We start from the raw sequence: 18,085 nt of genomic DNA on the forward strand, positions 1-18,085 counted from the left end.
CAGCCCGTTAAGCTGCTGCTGGGTTAAAAGTTAATGCTATAAGGTCCTTTGACAGAAAATTAAATCATTTCTCCTGCCTGCTATTCCTGAATTACACCAATTCATATGCAGACATTTCAGGAAAGGCATCTTTGTCCAAGAAAGCTTCAGCTGATTTAATATTACCATGAATTTCATGGCTCAAATCTTTCCCTAAAGATTCCACAGCAAATAGTCAGCCTTCCTTTACTACTGATTCCTATGTGAAATCCTTGATTCTGCCCACCATATGATTGTAACAGCTGAGGAACATAAAGAGTGACATGTGTACCTCAGTGAGCTGCTTGGTGCTGTTCTGTAGGAGATCAGTGCCAATTATGGGCTCTCTCTCCTCTTGCTGCCTCCTTATCTAATCCAATTTTTTTCCCAATTGTGATCATTGCACATGTGTACATTTGCTATCTGATATTTCTCATTTTTTTCATACAAAGATATTGGCTGGACTCCTGTATGGCTTTTTATGTAACATAGCTTTGCAGAGGTGCTAAGAAACCCAGCTAATGAATGGCAAAGATGCATATTGGGATACAAGTAAGAGTGCCCAATGCACATCAGGACAGATCTGATGTGCACTGAGACTGATGCATATCACTCTTATTGTGTATAGGTCCCATTGTGCATAGGCTGAACTGTCTATGTTGTATAGCTATAGGTAGTCTAGCTTGAAATAGGTATATAATCAGTTGCAAAGCCTTATGGAAAATAGCTAAATAAAAGGAAAAGAATGTTAACACTTGAAATTCAAGTATACATTTGGTGCTTGCAGTTGAATGCACACACACGTCACAACATGCCTACTATTGCTTTTTGTTTCTCTATGTGAATTGCTTCTATTCTAATTAGGTCTACCAGTCAATTAAAATCTTTAGCTTGATAAGCTTTGCTGCTCCTAGGCAGCCAATGTATTGATTAAGTATTAAACATTACAGCAACTTAGTATAGCTTATGCAATAGAATTTGCTAATCTTTTATTGTGTGTTTGTTTTGTTTTAAACCTTCACTATAAAAAAGCAAGTGTTAGGTTAATGTTTTCACCATGAGGTGAGTTTTAATTGTTAGCTTCATGTGGCACCTATTTCAGCTAAATAGTTCCTTTCCTTAAAGTGATATCTGAAATTTAGCACCACCTGGAAAATATCTCAAAGGTTTAAGTGTCTAAGGAATAAAGAATTATATATAATTCGCAAAATTGCAAAAGTAAGAGTGTTTGTTGGTCCATGCCCAGTACAAGTTTAGAACTGGAACTTACAATTATCACTATGCCCATGGGTCCCCCTCCTCTTTTGATATCAGAGATGTAATAAAATGTAGCTGGGCAACCCTTCCATAATCCCAATTTGGAAGCCATAACCAGATAATAGCTTTTGCATATAGGCTAACAAACAGGAGGTACATTGGAGCCCCAGGTTGATGGATTGATTCTGGACATTCTGAGAACAAAGGGCTACAGATATGGTAAACAAAGTCCAGGTGATCTTGCACTCTATTCCTCTCTGCCTGGAAATGCTTGTCTATCACTCACATTCACACCTTGCTGTTGCAACCTTGGAAAACTTTTCAAGGTATCCCAAACTACTTCAAAGTGGATCCAAACCCAATTCAAAGCCTTTCCAGGACCATTAGGTTTCCTCAATCCCTTGGATTCTGCCCTCAAGGCATAAATTTACAATAAATATGAGTGCTCTTTCATTTTGTCTTCAGTTTAGTCCAGCAAATAAGCAGAATCTCTGCTGGACTGCCAGGCTAGCACCTCTTTCACTCACCACCTTCCATTGTCAAGAGAGTGATTGAGTCCTTCTTTCATTCCTGGACCAACAATAATTCGGAACCAAGACCTTTCAGGTGCAGTACCTTCATTAGTGTGTCTTAATCTGTTCAAGTTTAATACCTTTATTTTTCTAATCCTTGTGTGTGTGTGTGGTTGTTTGCCTGGGTGTGTGTGTTGAACTTCCCCTTTAAATAAATTTCAATTCATTTGGAAACTTGCCTCTGGATTTCTGTGTACTTTGGGACCCTGTAAAATCTGGGATAGATCCCCAAGACCGAGTTACCCCAATCTCTCTAAATTTACTAATTTGAGCTAATTATTAATCCCCCCAAATTCAGATTAGTCTTGGAGTGTCTTCTTTGGACACATCATCTTTGAGGGTAACACAAGCATAGGGCCATTTCAGATGCATAAAGCTCAACTTCTTGCAGTGGAGAAAAGGTATTTTGTCTCCTCCCACTAAGTTCAAAAACGACAGTAATTTCTCATGCATGTAGTTCTAATGAATGATCATAGTCACATAGGCAAATATATATATATATATATATATATATATATATATATATGAAATTCTTTTCCTTGGAAAACAAGGAAATGCACAGAGATAGTATACCTTTATCTTCATTGCAATAATAATAATAATAATAATAATAATAATAATAATAATAATATCCCACTCCATCTGCACTCAGGCTTACAGCATTAAAAATTATAGAAATCATATCCCCCAATCCTCCCTCCCTAAAAACAGAATTAAACATTTTACAATTTAAAACATGTTAAAAGATAAATAACAATTTAAACAATACATAAAAACAAACAATAGACAAGCAAACAGCAAATGGTATTGATCCATTACTTTCTCTCTTTGGTCAGTAGTGTGAAACAAGTTAGAGTAAAACTTCTTTTGAATATGATGAAACTCATGCTGAAAAATCAAGCCTACAATCTGGGCCAAGATTCAAGTTTGTCTGTGATACTGAACATTATCTACCAACCTAGGGCCTTTATAGACTGGCCTGAAAGGTCAGCCTGGGGGCAGAGTCAGGGTGCAGTGTCCTGCCCCCCAGGATGCCCTGACACCATGTGCCATTTTAGATGGTGCCTGGCATCATGGTGTGTCCAGATGATGCAGCTCTGAAGGTGTGCCATATAGCTGTGCCACTGCAGCTATGGCACCCTTTCGAACACTCAAAAAGGAGTCACTTTTCGAGATTCCTTTTTGCACTCTTGAAAGTCTGATTAGGGCTGTGGTGTGAGGTTGCTGCAGCCCTGATTCGGCATGAAAAGGAGCAGTCAGTAGCGCCCCTGAGTCAAATAGAACTATTACTGTTCCTCCCACAGAGTGTAATCTAAACTGTAATGAGATATGCTCAATAAATATATTAGATTTTGATGCATAAGACAGGAAAACTGTCTGTTTCCAAAGCCTGTACAAATTGTTAAAAATTCATAATAGACAGCCTAGGGCTGCTGCAGCCCAAACACTTTGTCCATCTTAGGAAAAACCAAGCCAAATTGCAACCTGAAAAATTCTGTCACCCCTTCCCCCCTGCTGGGTGGGAAACAGTTTCACTAAGTGAGAGCAATCAAGGCTTAACTGTTTTGTTCACTTGGACAGAATGGAGATCCTGCCAAATTGGCTCAGACTGATATACACCCTATGCTGAGGTATTGTGCTGCCTTAACAGAAGTTGGCAAACACTCCTGATTTAAACAAGAATGAATGGCTATATTAATTGAATTTTTGTCTTCTGTAATCAATCACATTGTAAGATATTGCTCAGACCACTTATTTGTCATTATCAGAACCTGAAGGTCACTTTACCTCTGTCCTTGCAAACATATGTTGAGGTCATGTTTGCCCGACTCAGATGTGTTCCCTTCACTCTTAGGAGACCTCCCCCAAGTTAGAAATACCTTAAAAACAGAGATACACAGTTAAAATCTCTCTTTCTTTGACCTTCCCCTTCTTAGAGTTCTCTCTTTGACCTTCCCCAGTCTCCAGTCATCTTCTCCACATCAGAGGGTGAGAAACTCCATGTGTGTTTTAGTCTCAGAGCTCCTAAAGCTTAGCTACATCCCTCTAGTTTCCCTTAGATTGGTTAGGAGAAGAGTGTTTACCTGTTTCCCCTTCCCCTTATATATATCCAGCTCTCTTGCAGGCCAGCATTCTCTGAAGATGCCAGCCACAGATGCTGGTGAAATTTCAGCAGCAATAAACTCTTCTAGAACATGGCCACATAGCCTGAAAAACCCACAGAAAAACTATAGTCCCGGTGATCATTTTTAACCCCTGAATTTTCTTTCTCATAGGAAGAGCCTGGAACTTTGACTGCTTTATCATCTGGCAGGGATAAGAATATTTTGTAGATTATTGAAAGGACTATTCTTCTGGACTGTTATGAGAAGAAAGCAAGATTGGAAATGAATGAGAACTTTGTGTCAAATTTTTTTTGGACTAATTTTTTTAAAAAGCCACATGTGTCCCAATTTGAGTCGTGGGAAGAATGTGAGGCTTAACAAATTTAAATATTGTAGAAAGAAAAGCTGATGTGTTTTCCCACTTTGAAGCAAAGTAAACATGAGACACTAGGCTGGACATATGTAGCAGTTTATTTTCATATGTATTTATTTATTTAACTTATATCTCACTTTCTCTTGAATGAGACATTAGGTGTCTAGGATCCAATAGATCAAGCAAATGAGACAAGCCCTATGATATGGGAGCAAGGTGAAGTTACTACTGCACCCATCATGTGGGAAATTCTGAAGTACAACTGTCATGAAGCAGTATGTTGTAAATTGGAACAAAACATTCCACCCAGTCTCAGTAAAGTAAATTCTATGAAGATGCATGCAACTGTGCTTTCTCTAGTTGTATTATTCCTAATGCTTACTTTATCTCCAGTAAAAGAAGCAGTAATATTAGTGTGACAAATGTGATCATTTTACAATGTAGAATCATGACTAACATTTTGTGAATAGGGCACATTTCTTCATAAACTAAGTCTCCTAATTAGTGAAGCAAGCTTATGAAAAACATTGATTTTATACCATTTAGGCTTCTCTAGAGTGCCCATTAAAATTCAACTAGCAGCACTAATGTAAAAAGCCCAGCATATCCTCAGCTAAAATATTGTTATAGCCTAAATATATGTCTATATACTTTCTTTGAAATCCAAATAGCATGCCTATTACACATTCCAAATTACTGGTTACTCTGAAGCATCTTGAGTTGGACTTGTGCAGAGTGGCTCTAACTATCGTGTTTGTTCTAACATTAATCTTGTTGGTCATTATATCATTTACTCTTCATTATACAAAGAGATAAATTGCAGAAATGCTTAATATAGTTAGTTCAGCTTGGCTGGCTTCTTTAGTGACACTAATTCTATAGAGCAGTTGGAAAAATCAATGTATAAAGCACCATTTCTATTAAATTATACTTGTTGTATGATTGAATCACCACTACATAAGAGTTTTCTCAAGTTAATTGATCAGTTCCATTGTAACAAATTAATGTGGAATAGAAAACCTGCATTAAAATAAAAGAAATGCAAGTTGTTTTTAAAAAATAAAGGAAAGACCAAAATCAGGTCAGAAGGGACTAAGCAACCAAAATTCATTATTATGTTTAAAATGTCAAAACTAGATGGAATTAAGCCTTAATGCCTTTTATTTAATAATACACTGTGAGTTTCAAATGAGAATTAAATTTAAAAGAGTGTTTTTGCTTCAAAACCCTTCTGCCTTTCTATGAAATGATTTTAAGTCTTTGGCTGTGCTTGACTGGGATATGTAAGCAAATGAATAATGTTATCTCTGATCAGCAAACCTTGTCCATTGTGATTTTTAAACATTCCTCTACTTATTTGTCTAGATAGATACACACTTCAACTTCAGTAGCTTTCCTAGAAACATGTACCTTTAAGACAGTTGAAGCCAATGACTTTATTTTTAAATGTTATATAAATAGCAAAATATTTTGATTGGGTGGTTGTTTTGGGATCAGGTACAAAACTCTTTCTTTTCTCAAAAACTACCACTTTCTCTAAATGCTATTTTAACTTCACTATCATTTAACAGCTTCTGTTTAAGCAACTGAATAGTACCCTGGGGGAACATCATCCCTCTCTTTTTTAATTTTAAAAGGAAACACAATTGCTAAATTATTCTTTCAGATGATGTTAACAGGATTTACAAGCTCCCTGGCAGCCTAATGGCTTTTAACAATTTCATATGTTGTCATACCAAAGGTAAGTCTGGCAAATGAAGAAGACAATTTGTCTGACTAGACAAGTGTTCTTCAAGACCCATTGTGAAATGTCTGGATGTTTTTATTATCTTGTGGTTATGATAAGTAACATAGGAGTAACATAGCTCTGTGGGAAGGGACATGGATCAAATGCGTGTTTTGCATGCAGAAGATCCCAGGTTCAGTTCCTAGCATTTCTGTTTACAAGAATCAGGTAGAAGGTTACAGGAAAGTCAAGCTCTAAGATCTCTGCCAGAAACCCTATCATGTTGTATGTACACATGACAGGGACTTTTATGTATCAGCACCCTGACTGTGGAACTACTGACAAGGTAGCTCATACTGGTTTCACTGGTTTCTGAGTTTTCAGCAGGTGATAAAGAATATGCTATTTCATTGGCCTTTGATTCTTAAATGAGGGATATTTTGCTCAGGATTTTTTTTAAAAAAACTATTTTTAATTGTCTGGTTTTAGAGCTAATATTTAAAGAGGTGTTTTGGAGTGTTTTTAATTGGTTTTCAGCTATTTATGTAATGCTGTATGTGTTTTTATTAATTGTGTATCACCTCAGAGGTCCTGGTGAGTCCAGAGACAATAAACAAATTCCTTAAACAAATAAACACTAAATCCATGTAAATGCCACATTCTGATGACACCTTGAAGGCATATTTTAAGGGCCATCTGTTCTGTCCCTAACTCTGATTCTTATCTATCCAATCTTCCACACCTTTTTTTCTGATAGCTGTACAGTTCTTAAGGTTGTTCTTAAGGGAAGCTATTGCTCAGTCATCCTTACTATGAAAAGCAGCATGTAAGGAGTGGAGAGTCTCCAGTTCATGTGCTACAGCCGCTTAGATTTTGTCATACACAGAGGCGTCTAAAACTCTGTTGCACTGCATGTGTTGTTATAGGCTCTCTTTCCTTTTTCTTGACCCAATTTATGGTGATTGATCAGCTATCCTCAGCTATCACATAGTGGCAGCAGATTATAAAAAACATAGCATATCCCATTGCAAGAACTTGAAAAAAAGCTAATTAGAATTTTGTGAAGCACTGAATTTATTTCAGTGGTTTATGTGATATCAACTGTTATTGTTTTTCTTTCCTTATCAACAGCATAACAAAACTGGGGAGGAAGAAGAGAGGGTTAGAATCTTTCTAGCCATGGACATAGAAGGGTGAGCTGAAAAGCCCTCTGTGAAAGTCCTGTAGTTACCACCTATACTGAAGTCCAGTAATGCCATTTTATCAAGATTACTGATAAAATCATTGGTACACACCAAAAACCTACCCCCCCCCCAAGATTTTGTCTCTCTGTGCATGTACCATATTATAATGGTAAAGAATGTTTTATAATCAAGAAATATCATTGGTAGTGAATGTTATCTTTAGGGCGAGGTCAATTGACCTAATGCTTCAGTATGTTTTTTTTATTATTAAATGAGCACTTCTCTGAGACATTTTGTTAAACCAAGTGTTTGATAATGGCTGTCAGGAAGTCCAGAAAGAGCTAGTTTGTATGAAGAAATATGTTTATTTTAGAAAGCTTGCTCATGTCATGCTCATTTGCTTACCTGAGATGCTTTAAAAATGAATCCAAATTTAAAGGGGTGGAATGTACTTGAACCAAGTGCTTGAGCTGTTTTCCTCCTTCTCGAGGCATCTCACTGATATTTTTGGTTTAGCTTGATTCTCACCTGCTGAAAGATTTTGAGAAAGAAAATTAGATGATGCAATTCTTTGACCAAAATTCTGGATTCTAGAGGTCAGTTATAAGGAACAAATCTTAGTTTAGACAGTGAATTAGCCCTGCCCTGTCTGACTGCATCCCCTGCCTTCTCTGGCTGCATCCCATCCCAGGCCCCTAGTGGGTTGTTTGGGCTTTTGATTCTCTCCCCCCCCCCCCCCCCACCAGCTTGCTTTGCTCTGGTGGACCCCTGAGGAGCCTGGTGGCTTAGCTTGGGTGTATCTGGTGTGCAGCCTCTTGGTCTCAGGTTCAAATGCAGGATTCCCTCTACATTCCATTATTTCTTTGTGCTTGGGGTAGCTAGGAGTTTATAGTTGCCTCCCCTCCTATTTTGAGAGTTTGGTGCTTTTATAGTTAATTTTTCTACTGCAGTCACCAGTTAGCATTTTTTCAAAGGGTTACAGAGGCTCAATTAGCTGTTGTTATCCCACTTGCTCCCCACCTCCTTGGGGTAGGTTGTTTATCTTGCTATAGGTTGTATTTTGGATTAAGTCACCCCTCCATGTTTTCAGGTGCCTTCTCTGTTGATCTTATTCTTGTTGATATTATTATTATTATTATTGTTGTTGTAATTGTTCCTTGTTTATTGGGCCCATTGCTTCAGCTATAGTTATACACATTGATTTAGCTCGTTATCTCTTCTAGGTTGCTTTGTTATAATGGCTCTTAAAAAGGAGAAAACAAGGTCCCAAAGTAAAGAGATCTGTTAAACCTGCTAAACAGCCAATACTGGAGCAGTCTTCCTCTAGTGATGAGTCTAATGACAATGATGTAGAGGAGGTGTTGGCTAGAATTAAGGCACTTGAAGAAGCCCATGGGGTGCATTTGCATCCACTCCCCCTTCTTCTCAGTCTTCTAGATCTACTAAGGTTTCTAAACATTCTAGGTTCACTAGGCTTTATCAAGAAATCAAATCTTCTATCTTTGCCTTGCAACGGGATCAGTCAGGCATTGGAGTGTCTTCTATGCAGGTGGCCCAATCACCTACGAGCCAAGAAGCCATGGCTGTAGCACAGGCTGATCCACATGAAGTCATCTAATTGTGTTAGTGTTATTGCCTCAAGATGAGTCGCTGCCCCTCCTCCAGGCTATTCTTGGCCTTGGGGTTTCCCAGCTCATCCTCAGCCATATGTTGATCCAACGGTTAGGGATAAGGGTGTGACAAGGGAGGATCTGGGATGTCAGGGTCCTCAATGCAGCTCGGTTGGCCCGTTGCCCAGACTCCTTAGGGACAATGGTTGGCACCTTCATTCCAGTCTTCCCTACCATTGTGGAATTCTTTTTATCTGTATTGGGGTATGCCTCAATTTCAACCTGATTATGCTGGTGTGTCTCCTTCTACCATTCCATTTGGAGAGATTTCTCTCCTTCTGTGTGATCATCTGTTGCAGTCCACTATTGATAGGATACTGTAAGAAGATTACATAGATATTTTCACTTTGTTATATTGTGAACTAGAAAAAAAAGGAAAAGGATGAGCTGGATGACAAGGAGAAAGAGAAAGTGCATAGGAGGAAGGTAGAATGAAACTTTTCCAATTGACTTAATGGTTTTCACATTTATGCCAGGGTCATAGCTAAAGTGCAACCTACTTGTGCTGCTGCTCTGATCCAGTATGTGGATAAAGGGCTTACGTTGATTACGCCAGCCCTGAATGGCTGTTATATCATGAAGCCTTTTGAATGAGAGCAGCCTTACATCCCACTATGCACTAGTACATGTTTCATTTTCAACTGTGGATACAGCTTATGACACCAGCCCACCCGATCCAGGGTAAGTGCACCCATAGTGGTCATCTTGTATAGAAATTGGGTGGTCCTTCTGCTTCTCAGACTCAAAATTATTCAGATGAGCAGCAAAAACTCCTTTGCTGGGAATTTAATTTTCAGGGTGTTTACAACCATAAAGTTTGCAAATACAATCACAAATGTTAAGTGTGTAAGGCCCTCATTCCTTTTGGAGTTGTACCAAGAGTTGAGTTCAGTTGGGGTTCAGCAAAGAATGACAAAATAATAAAAATTCCAGCAGAAATCCTCCATCTTCAAAAGGCCCAATGAAGTTCGAGGTTCTTCAGCCGCTGCTTTCATCTTATCCAGATTTGGGGGCAGCCCATTATTTGCTAAGTGGTTTCCATGAGGGTTTTTGTATTCCTTTTCAAGGCACCCAATGTCCTTTTTAGCTAGCAATTTAAAGTCTTTTAGGGAAATGGAACAATTTGTTAGGCAACAGATTGCTAAAGAGGTTGCTGAGGGTTGTGTGTTGAGACCCTTTGCCTCTCCTTCTACCCATAATTTGAGGGTGTGCCCCGTAGGTGTTGTTCCTTAAAAAGTGATGGGTGAGTTTCAGATTATTCAGCATTTGTCTTACCCCATGGTCAGTCAGTTAATGATGTGATCCCCCATGAATTGTGTACAGTTCATTACACTTCTTTTGACACTGTGGACGAGTTAGGAGCTTTGGTTTAGGTGATGAGCTGGTTAAATGTGACATTAAGTCAGCATTTTGTTTGTTTCCTGTGCATCAATGGATTTTGAATTGTTAGGTTTTAGGTTTGAAGGCCAGTTCTACATGGACCAATCTCTCCCGATGGGTTGCTCTGTGTCCTGTGCAGGACACATCTTATGTTTTCTAGACAATCTGTTACTTTATTCATTAGACCATCTAAAACTGACCAACACTCCAAAGGTATGCTTTCTCTCTGCAGCCTTGTTCGGATATATCTATCTGTCCAGTGCAGGCCTTATGTGACTATACACAGGTCAGGGGATCCAGCCCAGGGCTTTTATTTATTCATCAAGATCTTTCTCCTTTGACCAAACATCAGTTTTGGTGGGCTATATCCAAGGCTTTGTCTAATATGGGTTTCACTAATGTCTGCTTTGCAACCTATTCTTTTAGAATTGCAGCAGCTTTGCCAGTGGCCTCTATGGGCTTTCAGCCAGATGCCATCAAACAAATTGATTGTTGGAGGACATCTGCATATCGCAGATATGTTAGGAGTCAGCTTTGTTAACTAGTGTTTCTTTGTTTTTCAGCTCGCTGCCCTTGGCCATCAAGATCTCGAGTACTACTGTGTGGCCACAGCATGATCTATTGGGCTACCTGACAAGCAAGAACCAGCTACTTTCTTACTCACTTGGGCCTTGGTGATACTTCCTATATCCATTGGTTGTGCAAGAGGGGTCTCCGTTGGCATGGCCTGTTGCCATTATTGTTCAAGGAGCGCCAAGGGCCTTCTTCCCATGTGTTGGTTGTTCACTTTGGTGGCAATGACCTTGGTTTGTTGAAGGGTAAGGCACTTATTCTGCAGGTGCTACATGATTTTCGACTTATCAAACAGTTTTGGCCACTTGTTCATATTGTTTGGTTGGCCATATTTTCACAGCATGAATGGAAGTGTGGTGGCGACCCTATGGCCATTGAAACTGCCCGATGGCGGGCTAATAGAGAGATTCAAAAGGCCCTTAAAGCTGGTCTAGGTCAATATCTATCTCACCCCCAGATTATATTTCAGAGGCCAGAGCTCTACAGGGCTGATGGTGTTCACCTTTCCGAAACTGGTAATGCGATTTTCTTAACGGATCTGCAACAAGGTGTTAAGGAGGTGCTCAATGCTGCGGTGGCAGATAGGAGCTAAGCAGATTCTTGCCCCATATCTATGGTGTAAATAATTAAATTATATTTTGGTGAGCACCTTGGACACCATTTGGGTTCTGAAACCACCTCTTTAGGCCTTGCGACCTGGGGGTTGGCAAAAGAAGTTGCCCTTAGATCTGGCTTGAAAGATAATACCTCTCTTTAATCTTTGCAGATTGCGAGAGGAATTTTCTGGTTAGACTTCGTGATGTGGGCTGGCCAACGAATAACCCAGCTTTTGGGTTATCGTTGAGGGCTCAGGTCTAATCATCCAAATAAGCTGCAGGGGTAGTCTGGAAAAAGACACAAGCTGCAGCTTCTCCCACACTTGGTTGTTATTCTGACTTGATTACAGTTCCGTTAAAATATTAATAAATAGGTCAATTAATAAATAGGTTTCCATCCCAATCTTGTGTCTTGTCTCATTATTTATGGAGTTGGGCAGCAAAAGGCAGTCATGAAACCCTTCAAGAGCTGTTTAATATATCTCTTTTGCTCTCTTTGAACTGCTTACGTATCTGCCTAATGGATTTGATTTTGCTCTGTTAATTTTCTCTGTGTTGGACATTTAATGCTATTTTTATGATATTTATATTATTTTTGTGTTGTATGTTTTTCACATTGGGGTTCTTTCAAGACCCAAAAGTGAAGGTATAGTTCATTTTATGAAAAAATAATTAGCAGGGGGGAGATAAAGAAATTGCTTATTTGTGAGGAAAAGGTTCACAGATGTATGACTTCTATAATGACAGTTGGTTTCTGGATGTTTCCTCTGTATCCCAGTGGAAAGTGGGGTTTAACACTACTTAATGCTGATACAGCCATGGGAAGCTATTTACTTTCTGTACATGGGTTGCATTGTTTGCTTCAGAGACACAGGATGTCATTATAATGATTTTATATTATATGAAGAGATATATTATCTGCATCTCTTTACATATATCAAAGCTTACTGTGGCATGAAATCAAAATTACTAATCTCTTTTAAAGGTATGATGGAGCAAAGTGGGGGGAAAGGAGCTTGTCTTAGATTTCAAACTGAGGCATTTGCAAAAACCAGAGAATGCCAGTGGAATGTATTTCAGCAAGTTCATTTGCTTACACACATTAAACATCATTAGTATGTTTCATCCATAAGTTATCCTTAATTACCTGAAGAATATTCCATTTACTTTTGCAATTTATGGCTTCATAAGAAAAGAACTTGTAGCAGAAACATTTTCCTAATTTGCATGGGCTAATTAGGAGAATATTAATTGCTTATTTTACAATCAGTAATTTGATTTTTGTGTGTGTGGGTAAACTAAGACAAGACATTGTTTGCAATTAGTTAAAACTAAATTGTTACTGAGCAACGCAGGTTTTAATGTTTCTTTGAAATCTACCCCGGAAATATTCATAAAGAGTGCCTGCATATATTGTTCTGACCTCTCTGTTCAATCAACATATGCTCTTTTTTCCCTTACATTTCTCCTCTTGCCCCTTCAGATACAGAGATTTGTGATTAATGGTATTTGCTATTGTTGCTTCTTTAGCTAATGAAAAGTATTGGGTGTTCCTTTAACTTCCCTGAATGGGAACTCATACAAACCCATAGATTGTAGGTGAACTCTTCATAAACTCTTCTAATTGGTCAGGAATAGTGTTTGAAAAACTCAAGTAATTTGCCATCGTAATGAATAGCATAAACTGTAATTTTTCATAGTAATTAACTTGTGTCAGCACCATTATTTTTCATTAATTATGAATGGAAAAAAGAATGAAAGAACACCCACAGAAACAGATGTGTGAAATTGTCTCTGAGGTTCTGTTCTATGTTTTCTAGCCCTTCCTCTTTCATATATTGTTCTGAATTAAGAGATCCGCAGTTAAGGAAGGATGCAGAGGGCATTAGCTATCCAGATGAGGACTAAGAGCATTTAATAATCTGGTTGTGAAGTCCATTGTTTCCATGAAAAATGCAGTTTCCATGAAAAATGCTAGAGATAAACAGCAATGACCAAGTGGAACATGTAGTCAAGGCAACTGTGAAAAGTTGGGCAAAACCAAACAGACAGGAAAGAGCACCATTTTGTTCATAAATCAAATTAACACTATCAGATTTTGTCAGGGTGTGTATGATTAAAGCCGATGGAGGAAAACTGTACATTTTAAATTACAATAATATTCACAGGCTTGGAGAAATTAGATAGGAATATTAATTTGTTTATAAATTATTCTCCAACTTTTCCTAAGTTTTTCAAATTGTGTCTTGGATTGAGTAAGCTTGTATCAGTGGGATTTTATTTTATTTAGGCTCTCATTTTGTATTCATTAATCTGTATGTAGGTTCCTTTCAGTTCCATGAAACATGCTTCTGAGTAGATGCATAGATAATAGTGTTGCTGCTCTCCTTTTTCTAAAGGTTGTATGGAACATTGTACTTTGGGGGAAATTAAAAGCTCAGCCCAATTCTACCATCCATTAGAGCAATGATACTATTCCTGCAAATATATGTTGGTCCTGATTCCTGAGTTATTTTGAAATTTAATCAATATCGTTCCATGTTGTGCTCCCAAAACTAGGAAGAGGGAGCCCACTTAGTACAGCTATACATGTGATGCTTGCCCAAAGCAGCAGCCCTGTCACAAACTTTCCATATATATGCTCATGCCCTTTCCTAATATTTAAAAGCTTTTTCCTTGTTGATAGTTTTCAGGTTGTGAGCAGCTGTGTCCACTTCATGCACACTTCCAATTGTGAAAAAGATACTCTAAGCCTACATACATACATATCTTTTTGAACAGAGTACACTGTTGTTACTAAACAATTTTTGAAGTTTAATTTTTTTTCCTTCTTCTGAGGGTGAGAGTGCATGAATTGCCCAGGATCAGCTAGTGCTTTTCCATGGGTGAGCAGAGATTTAAACCCTGGTCTCCCAATGTCCTACTCCACCACTGAAACTACTACACCACACTGGGGCTCTTATCCATTTTTACCATCTTAGAGTTTTGTTGGTTTTAATTTTTTTATATTTAGGGGGCACAATGCTTTGAAAAAAAAGCACAACAATGCAAACTATTATATGGTAGAATTCAAAGATATAGCCTGGTTTGGAAAATTAGTATTCAAAGGGATCTTGCATCACCTTTGAGACTAACTGAAAGATAGAAGTTGGTAGCATGAGCTTGTATAGACTTCAGCTTACTTCCTCAATGGGAGCTCATGAATTGCCGTGGGGGGGGGGGGGATGGCAACCCAAAACAAGCTATCCTTGAAATCTGTTTTTTTATGGTTATTAAATAGAATTTACATGTACAATTCAATCCCTGTACATGTGTCAATACAGTACAACCTCCTTGCATAGCAGAGAGTAAAAGATGGAGAAGTCATGCCTACTGCACACTGGAAGGGATTGTGGTAGAGGAAAGACATTTAAAAAAAAAAAAGCAGAGAATTACAGTGCTGTATTTAATGGAAATCTACAAGATTTCAGGGACATCTGGAAAGGTTATTTAAGTTGTTGGTTTACTGCATTGCTAAAGTACCAAGGTGGCAGAATGGCATAGAATTGCAGTTTGCATTCATGGATGAACAAGAAAAAAATGAATTACAAACTTTTGCATGGGCATACAAATTCAGATTCATGTAGTAATTCACATGCACAAATTCCTGCATTTGGCTCATTAAACTGAAATGGCCACTTTGTTTCAGCTCTGTTGCTTTCTAATTTAGGGACATTGAAAGAGAATAGGGTAATTAAAGAGAATACTATAATTATGGGCACCTCTAAATGCAACCCAGGGTGCAGCTGGTTTGAAAAAAAAAGTTGTACAAGGCTAAATTAATGAGCTTGTTCTCAAGATCTTTTTGGATAAAGAGGCATGAAAAATCAGCAACGCCTGTGGGAGGATTACATTATTAAAATGCTGTGTCATTATGAAGTCTTTTCCAACCTAAGGTTCTCGAAATGGTCTGGAGTCAGTCCCCATCATTCCATCATCATCACTCTACTTGTTAAAGATGATAGGAGTTATAGTCAAAAACATCTGGTGTGAGGTATCATAAAATATTCCTTTAATGGGAATTCCTGTGTAAGGATATCTGCTCAAATTTTGGGGAATATTAATTAGCTCAACACACCAATATAGGGCTCCTTACAAGTACCCTTGTCGGATCGAATCCCAGCAGTGTTTACGAAGGGACCAGAACTTCCAGGAACTGAGGCAAAGGCAAAGTCTTTGAATTTTAATCTAGTTTATTGATGCACAGGGGGACACACTCACACACATACATTCACTCATGCAATCACTCAAGGCTAATAGAAGAAAAGGGAGGGAAAATGGAGAGAGAACACAAGGCCTTCTAATGGAAATACTTGCCTGCAATGGTTTCCCTCAGAATCAAGGTAGATGCAGCAACACTGAAGGAAAATGGGAAAGGGGTGCGTGGAACCACGCCAGGAGGAGCAGACTGACAGAGTGACTGCCTGCCACCAACATGGAACTTCGAAAAAAGGAAAAACTGGACTTTTTATAGGTTCCTAGTCATGTACTCAGCAGAGGTTGTTGTTCTACATCAAAGCAAAACCAAATTTATGCATCACTTGATCTATAGGTATCCTATGCCATGGGAAAACGATTGTTGCCGGAATGGCTTGTGTCTGTGAAACATCTCCCAGTCATAAATCTGTCTCCTAGGTGTGAAGGAATCTTTCCTGTTTGCAACTCCTAAGTAAGGCTGCTGCCTACGTGGTCTCTCCGCTTTCAAGTAATGGCAGCCAAGGAGCAGCTCCCATAATGCCTTTCCATTAGGGTCATCAGGAGACATACTTCACCCTATAGATGTAGAGCTTGCTTGGAGGCCTCTATGATCAAATGATGCCAGGGAAAGGGGGCCACCTGATTACCTCCACAGATGCATTTTGGGATAGGGATTTTGGGGGTATTTTTTATAAAATTCCAGACTTGATAACACCTGTAACAATATGGATTCCAGAAAGCTTCCACATTATGGTTTCTGTATCTAGGAATGAAGTTACTGACAAACTAAAACAATTTGCATGAAAGACTGCAATTCATATCCATTTGGTGCCTTGTAATACCTCTTGAGAACTAATGTCTGGCTCTGCCTTTTATATTAACAATAGATGAGCCATTTGGAGGAGTCCACAAATTCCATTGCTTTCCCAAGAAAACACGTCTGTGGCAATTTATACTTCCAGCACACACTGGGATTTGAAAATGAAAGAAAAGTATTTTACCAAAGCTAACAGAAGAAACATTATTTTGGCAAAATAAAAAGCTGCAGGCAAGAAGAGGATATGCCTACTCCACACTCTTGAACAAAAGTCTTTCTGTTTGCTGGGTTGTTGCCCAGAAACAGTGAAAGTTTCTGACAGTGTGTGTTAGACATATGTATGTCATATGTCTCTGTGTTGTTTAAAGTAATCCTGTCTGGGATTAGACAAAGCTAGGAACTAGGCATCACTGGGATTGATGTCAACCAGTGCAGTAACTTATAGTGTCACCCCCCATTGACCTACCATACCATACCATACCATACCATACCATACCATACCATACCATACCATACCATACATAACAACAAAGTATAGGTACATTAGGGGGCCTGAGCAGCCAGGAAAGCACTTTTTGTGAAGGAAGAAGGCTAGCCTGCTTGTGTTTAAGCTGTCTGGGCAATGGCAGTGTAGCTTTCTCTGGTGACACAGAGGGTTTTTCTAGCCTAATGGTTTTTCCATGACCATTACACATGGTGCCCAACATTGCTTTTGTTTGTGAGGCAGACCTGTCATGATGGCATGACATACAAGCAGGATTCCTCATGCCAGTGACATTTTAAAAAAGATTTAGTGTTTATTGTCAGCAATGGGCTGAATGAGAGTGAATAAAGAGAAATTTAATCGAGACAATGACAGGTACTTCTGAGTAGCCAGAAGGCAGATCAGAGACCAGGGACTCACCCTTCACTGGATGGAATTACACCCCCCAAGTGTGTAGCATGGGTGCACTCTAGGGCTCAGCCCTGATTCTGGAGGCCTAGATTTTGGCTGTGGCTGGTGCTTTTCGATTATTAAAACCTGTGTGCCAGTTCTCCTATTCCTGGAGATGTGAGCTGGTGACACATGCTATGGTGACACATCCTATTTGGATTACTTTAACACACTCTACATGGAACTGCCTTTGTAAACTGTTCAGAGACTTCAGCGGGTACTGAATCCTCCTGAAAGTGACACAACCTTTTGCATTCCCAGGCATAAGTAATATCCACATACCTGGCATACTATACCCCTGATCTGATAAAGACCTCCATTCACAGGAAAATAATTTTTATTTTCAGAATATTTAACTATACTAATTCAGCTAACTGACTAGGAGTTATTATGCACCCTTTCTGAACAGAAGTTCTCTAATCTTCTCCGATGAAATGGCAATTAGGGAAAACAGACTAGTTTCTATCCGTTCTTGTAAAGGAGCACAACAAGAATGAAGAAACATCACAGCTCTGTGCCAAAGTCTCACATGAATGGGAAGTAAGGATCTAGGTAAATTATATACTTGTGTGAGTTTAGCAAAAGAAGAAAACCATCCCATCTCCATTAATGTAATTCTTCACTAATTTAGCTCTCAAAGGAAG

The 18,085-nt window shown here is 38.8% G+C and overlaps 1 pseudogene; it reads left to right on the top strand.

The window, feature by feature from the left end:
* LOC149323801 (uncharacterized) overlaps positions 1 to 11,450 on the top strand; it is a 147,329-nt pseudogene extending 135,879 nt beyond the window's left edge.
* Positions 11,451 to 18,085: the final 6,635 nt, after the last annotated feature.

The sequence above is a fragment of the Sceloporus occidentalis genome, unplaced genomic scaffold (genome assembly GCF_023333645.1).
Source record: "Sceloporus occidentalis isolate IW3139 unplaced genomic scaffold, rSceOcc1.0.p SCAF_1, whole genome shotgun sequence".
In the NCBI taxonomy this organism is placed as follows: domain Eukaryota; kingdom Metazoa; phylum Chordata; class Lepidosauria; order Squamata; family Phrynosomatidae; genus Sceloporus; species Sceloporus occidentalis.